The 16,522-nt window shown below is 35.4% G+C and overlaps 1 protein-coding gene across 2 annotated transcripts in view; it reads right to left on the minus strand.

The window, feature by feature from the left end:
* Nucleotides 1-16,522, minus strand: part of tfb1m (transcription factor B1, mitochondrial) — a 53,335-nt gene that overhangs the window by 22,218 nt on the left and 14,595 nt on the right. The gene's annotated exons all lie outside the window — the stretch shown is intronic.

Below are 16,522 nucleotides of genomic sequence, written 5' to 3' on the forward strand. Positions count from 1 at the left end.
CTGGGTTTATATTATTAGTATTTTTTGTGCATTGTTTTCTTGATTAGTATTGTGTGCTTTTCCTATAACGCTCCTAAAAAAAATGCCTAAGGAACTGTGTGGGAATGGTTATAATATTCTAATGCACACAGTCTTGCAACAGAAAAGCTGTGCTGATCTCTGAACTACAAAAAAACCCCACAAAATTTTAGCAAGTGAAATTGTCTAATTTCAAAGTTTTTCTTTTTTTGTCTGACAAGATTTTTTTTTTCAAATTGTTAAATAATTTTGCTTATTTTATGACTAATTATCTTAATCAGCCTTACTTTGTACACTTTAACAGTCTTAATATACACTTATTTTAAATAATGCGAATACAAAATCAAAAGTCAACTGATTCTGATTCTTATGTCCAAATTTAAGCCAAAGAAAATCAGGTTTGATTTAATAATAAAAAAAATGAATAAATACATTTTTGCTTGATTTAAATCTTACTTCACTCATTAAGAAACTTTGTGATCGCTTCCTTTAGGAAATCTTACAAAAAAAATGTGGTTACTCCATTGGCAGATTTTTTTTGGGGCGTAATATTAGCATATACATCTAAATTTACATACGTTTTGTCAAGTTTTTGCCAACAGATTTTCTTGGTGAATATTTAAACAGCTTGCTAGTTAGATCACCAAGATGGTTGCTAAGCAACAGTTCATCAGCTCACAAGTTCTGGTTGCTCAGACTCAAAGAGAGGGGGAGGAGCTACAGTATGTGAGCCTTGTGATTGGTCAGGGTTCTGCTAATGTCACTCAAACCTGCCCATTTTACATCCAGAGGGGAGTGGTAGAGGTGAAATACAGCAGAGATTTATTAGACTACAGGAAAATATTATAAGAAATACTAACATAAAAAGTATATTTACTTTGGGAGACCAGAGGAGCCGGAGAAAGAAAACTCAGATTTACTGTAGGTTCCCATTAGCTTATAAATGCTCAGCTAAACATTCTATTTTTAGCTATATTTCACTAATAATATAATTTACTGTAATTTAAAAGGCTGGAATTAAGTTCTGATTAGGCTGTATTTCTCAGTCTATGTCCTGGCGCCACTCTGCTCTGCACATCATTGTTTTTCCTTCTGCCAACACACCTGATTCAATTATTCAGCTCATTAACAATTCCTTTCAGAGGTGCAGCGAGTGTGTTAAAGCATGGAAAAACACTAACAAGTATAGGGTGTGATGCCTGCAGAACCAGGATTGAGAAACACTGAGATATGATAATGTAGTCTAGGAAATGATGCTACCTATAGTCTAGTGTATGGTAATGACATTTTGTGATTTATTCGCTGGAGTAAGCAGAAGAAGTAACAACAATGTGTTTATGTACTCTGTATGCACTATTACGTACTCTATATGCAGACTGTGGTAGAACACTTTGACATGGTAGCAATATTTGAGAGATATAGCTATAAATAGAAATATACTGTATAAATATTTAATGACTAAATTAATATTCTATATTCTTTACCTTGACATTCAGCATGCTGTCTGACATCTTCATGTTTGTAACATTTATTAATATAACAATAATGTTTTAACTGGTTAGTAATTAATTCTCACTCATTTATAAGCCAATTAATAACTTAATTCATAAACAATTTATAAATCCTCCATAAAAGTAGTCTTATTTTACACTGCTACCGAACATTCTAAAAATTTTTAATATAATGATGAATGAAAGCTCGTTCTAGGGCTACACAATATATTATTTAAGCATAGTCATCGCAATGTTCATCGCATGCGCAATAGTCACATTGCAGGACGTGCAATGTCACTTAAGTCAATTAAATCAAACACAACATGTTGCAATGTTTCAATTCTTGACACAAGAAGTAGATACACAGCGCTGTCTCTGTGTCTGTGTGAGTGACAGGTTGCTGCTGCCTGAGAAGCACAAGGGGTAGGGGGAGCGCGAGGGGGAGTGAAATAGTGTATGAATCACACTGACACAGTGATACATGTTCATTTCATTATTCTGCAGGTAAGTATGAAGAACTGGATAAATCACTTCATAAGCGTATGACTGATAGGGCCTTTGCAATAGTGAAATAGTGTATTCCCGCTATCAAATCTCCATCAGCAATAATAGTGGGCCATAATACATGGCTGAGGACGATCTGTTAAGGCACAGCTATTGTTCAGCACAGCTAAAAGGAGGCATTTTTCCTCGAACAGACCATTATCATCTACTGGACGATATAATACGGTTGTCTTACACACACATACACGTGCATGCAGTAAATGACCTTGCCCTGATCAGGACTTGCGCGTCTCTGCAGCACTAGCCCCGAGTGCGTAGCTCTCAGAAATGATGATACTGCCCTTGCCTGGTGGGCTGTAAACTGCTGAGACAGGCAGGATGGGCTGCAGAGACAAAAGAGGCCACAAGAAAATAATACTATCAGATCTGACGCTTCACAGCTTGTAACGTTCTGGAGTAAGCACAGGCTTAATGCGCTGAAATACTTCCTACGCCCTCTTACCTCAAATTAAGGCTGCAGTAAATAGAAGGTGTCCGGGATATTTATAGGACGCTTTGTGTGGCTGAGCATCGTTCATCTTCCAAAATAGGGTTTTAGGGAAGGGTTAGGAGCACGGGATATAAAAGCTCTCCGGACCAATTAGGAGCAAAACAACTGTTCAGGCAGCTTCCCCAAATACGCTTTTGTTTTCTGGTGTGAAAACGTCCAGAACGAGAACACAGAGTGGGAGGTGTTGCGGAATAAAATAACAATGCAGAGTGAGCCTTCTGCTCTGCAATCGAGAAACAGGAAGTGAGTTTGTTTTTCTTTTTTTTGTTTTGTTTTGTTCTGTAGATAAATAATTGTTTGTTATAAAACAAAAGCATGGTATATACTTGAGTGAAAACACCACTGCATTTATTACTTTATCAAATTATAAATGCAGTGGTGTTTTTAAAAACATTTTTTAATATCTTGCACAATAATTATGAGATACTTCTCATAATTATAATAATGAGGTAGTAAGTAATAATTATGAGATACTACATCCAAATAATGAGGTAGTAATAATAATTATGAGATACTACATAATAATGAGGTAGTAAGTAATAATTATGAGATACTATATCATAATAATGAGGTAGTAAGTAATAATTATGAGATACTACATAATAATGAGGTAGTAAGTAATAATTATGAGATACTTCATCATAATAATGAGGTACTAAGTAATAATTATGAGATACTACATCATAATAATGAGGTACTAAGTAATAATTATGAGATACTACATCATAATAATGAGGTAGTAACTAATAATTATGAGATACTATATCATAATAATGAGGTAATAATTATGAGATACTACATCATAATAATGAGGTAATAATTATGAGATACTACATCATAATAACGAGGTAGTAAATAATAATTATGAGATACTACATCATAATAATGAGGCAGTGAGTGATAATTATGAGACATTAAGTCATTATGAGAAAATAAGTCATAATTATGAGATAGCAAGTCATTATTATGATGAGACAGTAAGTACCTATGAGATACTAAGTCATAATTAATATTCAAATTAATATTCTATGTTATGTACCTTGACATTTGCAGAATGCTGTTTGACATCTGTATGATTGTAACAGGTATTAATATAACAATAATGTTTTAACTGGTTATTAATTAATTGTCATGCATTCATAAGCCAATTAATAACCTTCTTTATAAACCCTCTATAAAAGTAGTCTTATTTTAAACTGCTACTGAACGTTCTTAGAAATATAATGATGAATGAAGATGACAACCTTTTTACTGTTTGTATCAAAAGAAAAATTCACAATGTTCTATTTTCCCCATTATATCTTAATTAAATCAATTAAAAACCCAAAAATCAGTATCTCAGAAAATTTGCATACTATATAAGACCAATTGGTACTTTTGGAAGTGTGAGCAGTGTGCTAAGTCCTGCTGGAAAATGAAATCCACATCTCCATAAAAGTTGTCAGCACTCATTTTAAAAATAATTATTATAAGACAAGTATTGGTTTGTATGTAATTAGTTATATTTACACTAACTCTCAACATAATTAATTAATTATTTTTTTGTATCGTTTTTAAATATAAATAAACAAACAAGATGGCATTTCTGTAACATTTCCTATTCTTATTTTTCATGTCACTGTGATGTGTTTACAGTGCTACTGATTCTAGAAAATGGACTACAGTACGCTTTAAGTGGAAAATAGGATATTCATGGGCGTGCAAATAAAAAGTCAGTAATTTTGAAACCAAGCATTCACAGAGCAGGTGAAAGTATAATTTATTGCTCCTTTCTTTCTCGTATGCTGACATGCTCCTCTCAGCTCCACCGTAAAATTGTCCAACGTCCATCATGAATTGATCATCAATAACTCATGAAGGTCAGATTCACTGAGACCATGCTATAAATTACACAGAAGTCAAGATCCATATAGAACGGTATAGAGATACACACTTATAGGCTGAAATTGAGGACTAGTTTTTGTTTTAGAAAAAATTAAACAATAAAAAAAAAAATAGGTGTGGTGAACAGCAGCTGAGTGACTGACGCACATGTACATTCAGCACTGCTCACAGCTTCTGTCACAGGTAAAATACTGCAACATCTGCTCAGACAGCAAACTCTGCTAACTCACATCTGTGAGAAACATCATATTCTACCTGATCAAAGTGAGTCAGCATTAAAATCATCTGGCTGTGACTAAACTGGATCCCTACACCCTCATTAGTTTACACTACACAGAGGGAGAGACTAGGCCCGTCATCAGAATATATTTGGTTTGGAAAATAAATTGTCCCAGGAATAATGGAGATAAATTACATTAATTATATTTAAAGACAATTTTATGCAACTGATAATGATGCTATAAAAGCTTAAAAATAAGCAACATTTTACCTCTATGTCTCAATAATATAGAAGCCCATTTCTGCCAAAAAAATAAAAGTCCTCCATGACAGTAAGTCATAATTACGAGATACTATATCATAATAAAGAGGTAGTGATAATTATGAGATGCTAATTTGTTATGAGATAGTTTGTCATTATTATGAGATACTAAGTCAATAATAGAAAGGGGAAGTCATAATTATGAGATAACAAGTCTTTATTATTAGATAGTAAGTACATATGAGGAACTAAGTCAATTATGTGGTAGTATTATGAGATAGTAAGTCTTTATTATGAGAAAGTAAGTCATTATATTAGAAAGTAAGTAATAATTCTGAGATACTAAGTCATAATTGAGATGATAAGTCATTATTATGAGACAGTAAGTTCCTATGAGGGACCAAGTCAATTATGAGAAAGTAAGTCATTATTATAAGACAGTAGGTCATTATTATATGAGAAAGCAAGGCATTATAATGAGAAAGTAAGTGATAATTCTGAGATACTAAGTCATATTTGAGATAATAAGTCATAATTATGAGAAATTAAGTCATTATTATGAGATGGCACATCATAATTATAAGATAGTAAGTCATTATTATGAAATAGTAAGTCATTATTATAAGCAAGTCATGTTTGAGATAAGTCGTTATTATGAGACAGTAAGTACATATGGGATACTAAGTCATGATTATGATAAAGTAAGTCATAATTATGAGATAGCAACTTAATAGGAGACAGTAAGTACCTATGACATACTAAGTCGATTATGAGAAAGTAAGTCATAATTGTGAGATAGCAAGTCTTTATTATGAGACAGTAAGTACATATGAGATACTAAGTAAATTATAAAAAAGTAAGTCATAATTATGAGATGGCACGTCATGATTGAGATAAGTCATAATTATGAAATAGCAAGTCATTATTATGAGACAGTAAGTACATATGGGATACTAAGTATGATTGTGTGAAAATAAGTTATTATTATGAGATGGCATGCCATAATTATAAGATAGGTCGTCATTATTATGAGATAGTTAGTCATTATTATGAGATACTAAGTCATTATTATGAGATAACTCAATAATGAGAAAGTGATAATTTTTAAATACTAAGTCATAATTAAGACAATAAGTCAATTATGAGATAGCAAGTCTTTATTATGAGACAGTACCTATAGTACCTATAAGATACTAAGTCATGATTATGAGAAAGCAAGTAATTATTATGAGATGGCATGCCATAGTTATAAGATAGTTTGTCATTATTATGAGATAGTAAGTCATTATTATTAGAAAGTAAGTGATATTTCTGAGATGCTAAGTCATAATTGAGATAAGTCATAATTATGAGATAGCAAGTCATTATTATGAGATAGCAAGGCTTGATTGAGATAGCAAGTTATTATGAGACAGTAAGTACCTATCATCATAATTGAGACAATAAGTCAATTATGAGACGTGATAATTATGTGAAAGTAACTAATTACTATGAGATAGTAAGTCATGAGTGAGATAGTATGTCATTATTATGAGATAGTAAGTCATAATTATGACATCCAATACCAGAGACGTTTATTCTTATTTAGTCTTAAGGAACATAATGGACAATATCAAGGTCACTCTGATAACATAATTATACTTACAGGATATTAAAAATAAGGGGACACTGCCTGAGTGATCTGAAGGAAATGCTGCAGGTGCAGGAAATGCTGGAATGCCTCATTTTCCTCTCATTTCCGCTGTAAGATTGTCCGACATCAATCATGAATTGATCATCAATAACTCCTGACAGGCGGATTCATTGTGACCAGGCTGTAAATCACTGAGAATTCACGTCAAGTTATCAATACTAATTGAACTCTTAGACGCCGTAATGACTGACTATTGACTTTCATACAGTGTGTCCAGTCTGACCTTGGCAGGCAAAGTAAACCATAAATAAATATTAAATAAACTAATAAAATACTGCAATATTCTTGCTCTTTCTCAACTTAACTTCATCACAAACAGAGCATTTTCACACATTCCAGTATAATTAAAGGTAAACAGAGCGGACTCAGCTGTAATCCAGCACCGTGCTCTCCTGGACTAATTATGAGCTGCGGCCAACAGCCGAAGCGCTTCATTTTAAACAGGGTATTTTTAGATTTAACCTTGGGACTATGATATATTGAGAGAATGGTGCCACAGGCTTCAGAGACATTGGAATAACTTTCATATACTCCTGATACCTCATTTGACCCCATTTATTCAAATGGAACCTTTCTGATACCGGATCTGACCCCATTTGTCAAAAGCAGCTCTCTCAAACGCTAGCCGGTCCTGCCACGGAGCCGCTGCCCCGATTTTATTGTTCTAATTCCATATTCTATTATTCCTTTCCTCCTGTGATGGAACGGCGGGAATAGTATTTGTACAAATCATATATATTTAAAACAAACAAATTAAAGCACACTGTATTCGTCTGACAGGTCAAGGTCATGAGAATTGCTTTGGCTTTATCTGGTCTTTATTTGTATTGAACCTAATCTGGTGATAACCTCTTATACACTGCATGGGACTGTTTGTGGAACCAAGTACTGTATGCACAATGAATTCTATCAGTATCAGCCGATAATAGCTTTTTTAGAAACATCGGCATCAGACCGATGTCTAGATTTGGGTGATATTTTAAACCGATACTTTCTGTACACTGGAAAAGAACAAAGCAGCACCAATTGTGTTACTACAATTGGCTAGCTGACACTGGCTACGTTACTTTAAAATCCATTGATTTAAGCTAATTTTTTTATTAGTTCCAATAGATATATTGTTTTAGTTAACCTGTTAATTAAAAACAGGGTTTAAAGATGTTACAAAAAAAAATAAAACATGTTTGCATACAGTTAGTTGAAAGCTTAAATGGTATAAAGTGTAGTCTCAAGCTAAAAGCTATAAATATATGGCCAACATTGCCATCAATTGCACTGAATATTTGGCTACCAAATAATCATCCAAAAATGTCCAAAAATAATTTTGGTGAAAAGTTTTATACAGACAATGAGAAATTTATTTTAAGACAAAATGCAGTGATTCCTCCAACATTAACATTTTTTTAGCAGAGGTAGCAGAAGCCCAGAAGCTACAAAAAAATATATTTAGTAAATTAGCATTTGGGCAATTGTTTATTTTGTTTTGTTTCAGACAAAAAAAAAAACACATCTCCACAGTTTATTACTACAAATTGGTATTATTTACTGAAGAATTTACAGTTTACAACTGAATAATACACTACATGCCAAAAAGTCATAAGATAACAGTATGCAAATTGATTAATGGAGTGTTACCCCAATGGACAACTTGGCTTGGGAGCACCCACACCTGTATATGCTGTGAGGTGTTATCTTGTGAGTGAGGTTGAACAAGGACCATCATGCTTGTGGCAAGGTAAATTACAGTAAATTATCAGAATCTGAGCAATACCTGATTGGAAGTGGGTGCTAGGTGGCTGGAAAATTCAATTTCCACAGTGTAACGGGTGAATCGGGAATACATCGTAGAAAGCTAATATTAACACCCACAGTGGACAGCAAGCATAGTGAATGGTAAAGATTGTGACCTGCAGCATCTGGCTTAAATTGTCTGTGTGAATATACAAGTGACTGGGAGAAATCATGTCCACATTTAATGCAGGAAACTCAGAACATATATCATACAGGCCACTGCAGTGTTATTAAGCTTTTATAGGATGTTGCAAAAGTCATGAGATATGATACAGTACTAATTTCTGTCACATTACTTTTGGCATGTCAGATTTAAGCAGAAAATGAGTAACTGAATAATAAGCTTGCAGATTAAGAATCTTAAGAGCTTAAGTCATATTGTCCTGACTGCAGGTAACAGTGTGTTATTGGGCCTGTGTGTTTTTTCGTAGGTGGGAGGGAAGCTGTTTTGATGTGTGTTTGGTGGTTTGCAGCAGAGGCTGCAGACAGAGATAGCATTGATCCGATACGCAGTTAGCAGCAGTCGTCCAATACCAGAAAAAAGGCTGCATCAGACATCAAACAGACCAAAAGTAAAACACTGATTTTATAATAAAACTAACGTGCTTTATACTTGAAATAAAATAAGTTTATTTAAATACATGACTAGTCTTTTACACAGTATTTTACACATATCTTTTGTAGAATACATTACATTCTTTTTAAAAGGTGCTATAAATGGCTAATGATCAATTTATAAGTATCTTAACACTCAAACCTACACAATCTGTGTGTCCAAATGTTTGTGGGCACCCCCCACAAACCCACGTCTATTGTCACACTTTGCTTCTATGCCATTAAAGTAGTGTCACAATCTTTCACAACCTATGAATTTATCTACACCCATGGGTGTGGTGGTCTAAAAGTGAGGTGTGTTCAGGTAAATTTCTAGCATATTGCTATTACAGTGTTAGAAAACACAGGTGCACCACTGACTGATTAAAACCCTGACAACAGCCTATCTTGGCATTGTAGGGTACATAGTGTACTCAGTGTGTGTACACCCCTGCTTGTTACAAACACAAGAACTCACCCAAATTTTACATCAACAATAAACAGCATACAAAATAAAATAACATGACTGTTCCTGTTAATTACCTGCATGTACACCCTTACAGCAAGAACACACAGGTCAGTTCCTTTTGCTGAGAAGCATACAAGCACTGCACCATTAAAATACCAAACTAAGTCAGAGCACACCTGGCTCTTAAAAAGAAGGGCAAGTGACACACTGATTGGATTTATTTTATGTTAAGTTTAAAACACACCAATGATTAATTAAGGGTACGGTACACCAAGTATGGTTTGGTTGACAGTGCCCTAGTGAGGAGTACGAAGAAAATATCCCTTGTCTACAGTCAAGCATGGTGGTGGTAGCATCTTAATCTAGGGCTTTATAAGTGCTGCCATCACTGGGGAGTTGAAATCCAACATGTACTGTGACATTCTGAAGCAGAGAATTATCCCCCCCTTTAGAAACTGGACCACATAGCAGTTTTCCAACACGATAACGACCAAAAACACACCTCCAAGATGAAACTGTCTTGCTGAGAAAGCTGAAGAAGGTGATAGACTGGTCAAATAGGTCTCTAGATCTAAAACCTATTGAGCATCTGTGGGACATCCTCAAATGGAAGATGGAGGAGTGCAAGGTCTCTAACCAGCTTAGTTAGTTATGTCGTCATGGAGGAGTAAAAGAGGATTCCAGTAGCAACTGGCTGTTTTCACATTTGTTGCCAGTGGTTTAGACATTAATGGCTGTTGGTACAGCTAAATCACAATATAACACATGCTGTACACTGACTTTTCAAAGTCTCATATCTTCAGTCTTGTCCCAAAAATAAAATATGCACAAAAATGTGGGTGTACTCACTTTTGTGACATACTAAAGATGTCAAGATGCACAATCCTGATGACCTTATTTTGAAAATCAATTAACTCAATCAATTAACCTCCCAGCACTAGCTAGCATCACACAACCTCAAACTGTGGACATGAAAAACATCTGTAAGCTCCTCCCCTCAGCTGCTGGAGGTGGAGCTGAAGAAGGCATTATTCAGGACACCCAGACAACTATCTGTTTGAGTTAGTCCTCGCTCTGCTTTCTGATCGATCTCCGTCATTAATCTGTCTCTGGCCACTTTCCACTCTCTTCTGTGAGTGGGAGTGTTGGTCTGTGTGGGGGGAGGACACTGCAGCACCACCTGCAGCAGAAGCACCACCTGCAGCAGAAACATCACCAGCAGCAGAAGCAGCATCAGCAGCACTTCTGCTCCCATGCCACTGTCTCCCGTCTGCTTTTATACACTGGTCAGAGGCAGGCAGGTCATAAAGCGTATGGCCATCACTGCTGTGAAGCTCTGCTGCTGTGATGCAGAAGCTGCTGAATGGCCTTGAGGCCTGTCCACAAAGACTTATTCAGATGTCACAGAGCGAAGAGGAGACACCATAGATTTCAGACTTTCTCATACAATAAGTGATAGTGTTTTAGCTGCAAACTGGAAATACAGTTTGTTTGTGTTGCTAACAAAACACCAGAGGGCGCTCTGCAGGAATACAGTGGTAAAAACAAAGGATCAGATTTAGATTGGGCTTTAAATAGCCAATACCTGATCCAGAAAATAGCTGGACAGGCACTGATCAAATCAGCACATCCCTAATTCCAACTTAACTCTTTATTTACTGTAACAATTTTTCCACCTTTTCAGAATCGAGTATATCTTTAATTCTATAGAAAATTAATCTTAAACCTCATCAATCCCAATTCATCCCAAAAGTATTGGATGGAGCACTCTCATTCTGCAAAACAAAGTTCCACTGCTCCACAGCTCAATGCTCTATATACCAAATGTGGGTTATATAATTATAATTACAAAATGTACTTATTAGAAAAACAACATTTGCAATGTATGTATATGCCTCATCACTGACCCTGCTATCTCTAGCCTCTAGTGTGAAACAGAAGGCCCAAAAAGGGTCTAATTGCAATGATATTTAAAAGGAAGATTTACAGGAAAGAAAAAAAACCTTCTAATGGAAGTCATTTTAAAGTATTTCTATTGGCCTATTCATCAAAAAAATTGCACAGTGTAAAGGACAGTTTGTGTGTTCAAACTGAAAATCGACAAAAATGTTTTTATGTTTTATAATTGGACAGCAATGAAACATATACAATTATACCCCTACAAATACCCTAAAGTTTCATATTTAATAGCAAAACATAAAGAGAATTCACTGCTTTTAAGCCATAGTTCCACTACTATCACAATATGGATTAATATTTTGTATTGCCATATCGTATCATATGCAATAATATCATAATAAAATAAACATTTTTGAATATCGTAAACAATATTAGACCCTACAACGTCATGCCACATCACCCACCCCTAATTATCACATCAGGGTACTACCCCCCCCCCCCCCCCCCCGTTCTTATTTCCATTATATATCTATATCTACTAGAGACAGATTATATCTGTCCATTTTCACTTATTTTACTTTAATACCTGACATTCTGGATCACTGAGTTCTGTTATAAATCTGATAAAATTCTTCGATTCTTTTTGTCAGTATTTCAGTTAGGGATGTACCATTTATCATATTATTTAATTTTCATGTTGTTGCAGTGGTGTATTATTTAAATCTTTTTTTTTTTATTATTCAGTGTTTTGTCATATGGCCAAGAGTATCATTTTTGCAAAAATACTATGAAATATCATGATATTATTTCAGCGCCATATCGCCCACCCCTAATTTCCACCATGTGCTGCTGCCACTCCTCAAGAAAATGTAGGCGAATGATGGGCTGAAAATAAATGATCTGAATATGGAACACTAGATTAAACAGTCAGGAGTCGAGCTCGGCTCAGTTGAATCGCTGCAGGACGCCAAAAATAGCCTTATTTTCCTCAGAAGATCAGCACTGCTCAGAGATGTTGAGTTTTGAGGTTTTGAGTCATTAGCAGTCTTTGTGTAAGCAATGTCTGAGGGTGAAGCCATGTGACTGGACAGCCAGGTGGGGGCTCGGAGTGTGATCCATGACAGAAGAGACCAAGAGAAGAGCGGCCCGAGGCGCCCGGCTTGGCCAATCACCATGGACACAAGCCTTCAAGGACAACCACAGTCACTCAATGTGACAGAACAAGGAGCCTCGCAGGGGTGAAACAAGACTGCCAGACATAAGGCAAGCCACATTAAAAACACTCCTCGCAGCATGTCAATATCAGTTAATGCTCGTGATTATAAATAGACCCACCCTGTTTCTGCCCTCAAATTTTGCTGCTAATTCCCTTCGACCTTATAAAAGGCATTCAATGAGGAATTAAGCATTCTGAGCAGAATAATTCATCCAAAGACTCGCCATAATGCACAAAGCTACGCAGGCTAATTCTTCCAGTTATTGCCTAAAAACAGTGCGACCGCCTCAATCCATTTAGTTTGATGAAAGCATGACAGGAGGCTGTGTACAACACACACACATAAACACACATAAACACACGGCGGGTGGCAAACAAGAACTCACTCAGTTCCTGCTGTAGAATTTCTGCTGCAGAAAGCCTATAAACACAAATTTAATTTCTTCAGTCACATAGCAGCAGCAGCAGCAGACATACAGCTCTCTCCAGGCCAATCCATACCTGCTTATTTGCAGCTAAAGCAGTCCTGCAGAACAATAGCACGAACGCTGGACACTGTAATTAGTCAGAAGAAGAACAATCTAGAAAAGATTCAACTTTCCAAATTGCACAGCATAACTAAACTCCTCTCCACCTACAAATGACTTACGCTGTCTAATGAGAACTGCAGGGGTCTCGCAGGTGAGGACACAGCATCTTGTGTGGTGTGAAATATTATGTAATTAACTGTATTTTTTTTTTCAGAGGTAAAACATGCTTCGGTTGAATTTTAATACATTTTCTAATTCCTCGAATTAACCATTATTTTTATTAGCTTTAACAATGGGACATATAACATGTAGTTTAGTCTGAACAAGCATTATAATCACCTCCATGTTTCTACTCTAGGGCTGCAACCAATAATTACAAACTAATCAGCTGAATATTTTTTCGATTAATTGATTAATTAATGATTATTTCTGCGATGTTTTTCATCTCTAAAAATGATAGAAACAGCTAAACATGAGATTTAATTGCATTTAAATGTCTAGATGTCCTTTAAATGTGGAAAGTACTGATATTTAGTGAGTAAATATGTATTATATCTGTTGTGTTTGGACACTTTTGGAGACACAGACTAAGTTGAGCGTAAACTGCGTGAGTGAGACATTTACCCATCTCCCATTGCGCTTCTGTTCCAGCACTTTGTGTAATGCAGTACTGTTACAAATTAACGATTAGTCTGCAATTAAATTTGTAGTGGACAAATAAAAAAAAATCAACATTGTCGATTATAAAGACCAATCGTTGCAGCCCTATTCTATTCTAATTTTCTAATCAGATCTATTTAGCACTTTAAAATGTTATAATCCTGCTTTCAACAGTCAGGATCCCACAGGATCACCAAAAAGCAGATATTATTATTATTATTATTATTATTATTATTTGGGTGGTGGATCATTATTCTAAGCAATGCAGTGAATAACACTAGCACGGTAGTGGGGGTCAAGGCTGGTTTATACGTTTTGTGTCGAGTTAACACGTTGTCTACTGGTTAGCTTGTGAGAGTGCCTTATGCAGCTGTTCCCATTTATACTTCTCTGTTCGTGCTTTCATGTCTCTGCAGTTTAAAACTGCAATGTAGGCAGCTCAGTGGACGAGAGATGTGCATTAAGCCACAGCATAGGGTGTGTGGCTATACCTAGGCTCAGTGTAGCTTCAAAACAGAAGTGTATATATATATATATATATATTGTCCTTTAGTGTGAAGATCTAATAGAGCAGTGCTGCTGGAGTTTTTAAACACTCTCAGGTATCAGTGCTGGACTGAGAATAGTCCACCACCAGTGTTCTGTGGACAGCGTTCTGTTAGTATTAGTAAAGAACTAGAAGATGACCATTACAAACTGTGCAGCAACAGATTCAGAGCTTCTTTCTCTGACTTTATATTTTATCTACAAGATGAAGCAGCTGTAGGTAGGAGTGTATAATAGAGTGGAGGACAGTGAGTGATCATTAAACACAGTGTTTAAAAACTCCAGCAACACTGCTGTATCTGATCAGCTCACTGTACCATCAGCACAACACACACTAACATACACCTCATACACCACCACCATGATGATCAGTGTTACTGCAGTGCTGATATAATGTATAATGATCCACCACCCAAATAATAATAATAGCTGCTCTGTGGTCTTCTCTCCTGTAAGGTCCTGACCACTGAAGAACATGAGGAAAGAAGGACAATAACCTATAAAGAGAAACATATACAGGACTACAGCCTGTTATATTACTATAACTGCAATGTGTCCCTTTCTGAACAACATCATCATCATACGCATTAAAAATGACTGTATAAAAACCTATTCATCAGAATTCACATCAGCAAAACCAAGACAGAGACAATTGTGTGCTCTAAAGGATGATTTCACCAGTTTTCCTCAGTTTTTAAGATGTAAACAAGTTCAGTCAGAGTGGTTTGATGTTAAAAGAGATTTCTGAAAGCGTTATAGAAGTGTCAGAATTTTTCACGGCGGATGTGACAGAAACCAGATATTCAAAGCGTTTGAAGGTGCCCTAGAATGGAAAACTGTATTTATCTTGGCACAGAAGAATAAACAGAGTTTAGTACGTGAAACTGACAAACCTGTGAACCTCAAACACGGCTGTCTCGCCTCTAAAATGTTGACAACCAAAATATTCTTCACCGCAGGATTGCCCTATTCATTTGTTTGTTGCCTCCACGTAGATTAATGAAGCAGTGACTTGAGTAAGTCAAATTGGGGGCGATTCTTAGGGATTTTAGAGCTTCTATGTTATAATTAAATATTCATATTTGACAGCACAAATCAATAATATATTGCAAACATATATAATACAACATATCATGATATCAATATTCTGTCCCACCCCTAATTAGAAGTGTTTACACATATTAAAGTCTTATTTCAAAGCAAATCAAGACACATAGTGGCTCACTAGTGATTTTGGGTGAGGAAATAACATAATGTCACTGGTTTTGTACACAGTATATTTACAGCTCTAAAAAAATGAAGAGAACACTGAACAATGAGAAATGGCTGAAATAACAAAAAAAGACGCAGAGCTTTCAGACCTCAAATTATGCAAAGAAAACAAGTTTATATTCATAAAGGTTTAAGAGTTCAGAAATCAATATCTGTTTTTTAATCACAGTTTTCATGCATCTCGGCATCATGTTCTCCTCCACCAGTCTTACACTAATGTTAAATGTGGCCTATATAATGGGGTATAAACCCCCCCAGTATTGAGCTGTGGAGCTCCATCCAATACTTTGTATTTTGAAGTCTGGCCGATAGGAATGCACAACCTATAATATATGTGAATAATGAGGTAAATTCAATCATATCCTGACAGCAATGCTTCATTCTAGACCTTCCCTGGACCATATAGACAGTTACTTTATCAAAAGCAGAATTAACTATTTTTAAAACCTTTGACTAAATACGCAGGTGTCCCAATACTTTTGTCCATATAGTGCATATTAGTTTAAATACAGGCAATTATAAGCTTTTTAAGCTTTTTTTTTTAGTTTTCAGGGTTCATACACTTTTTAACCAATATATTTAAGCCAATACATTTTTCATGACTTTTTCATGCCTTCAAGGCAAATATTCATGACCATATGATTTTTAAAACATCAGTGCAGAGACAAAGACAATACAACCAAGAATCAAACAAACACTATATTCAAAATTGGTATAATATTGGTAAGCCTAAAATTATTCTGACACACAATTTTTAATTTAAAAAAGTGTGTCAGATACTGAAAGCTCCATTGCGTAGGGATAAATTACTGAATTAACTCTGGGCTGACATATTTTTCTCCATCGATAAACGCAAACACAAAGATTTGTAGATCAAATTTCCATGACTTTTCCTAAACTTTTGGGGTATTTTTATTTTTCC

Source organism: Astyanax mexicanus, chromosome 14 (assembly GCF_023375975.1).
Source record: "Astyanax mexicanus isolate ESR-SI-001 chromosome 14, AstMex3_surface, whole genome shotgun sequence".
NCBI classification, from domain to species: domain Eukaryota; kingdom Metazoa; phylum Chordata; class Actinopteri; order Characiformes; family Acestrorhamphidae; genus Astyanax; species Astyanax mexicanus.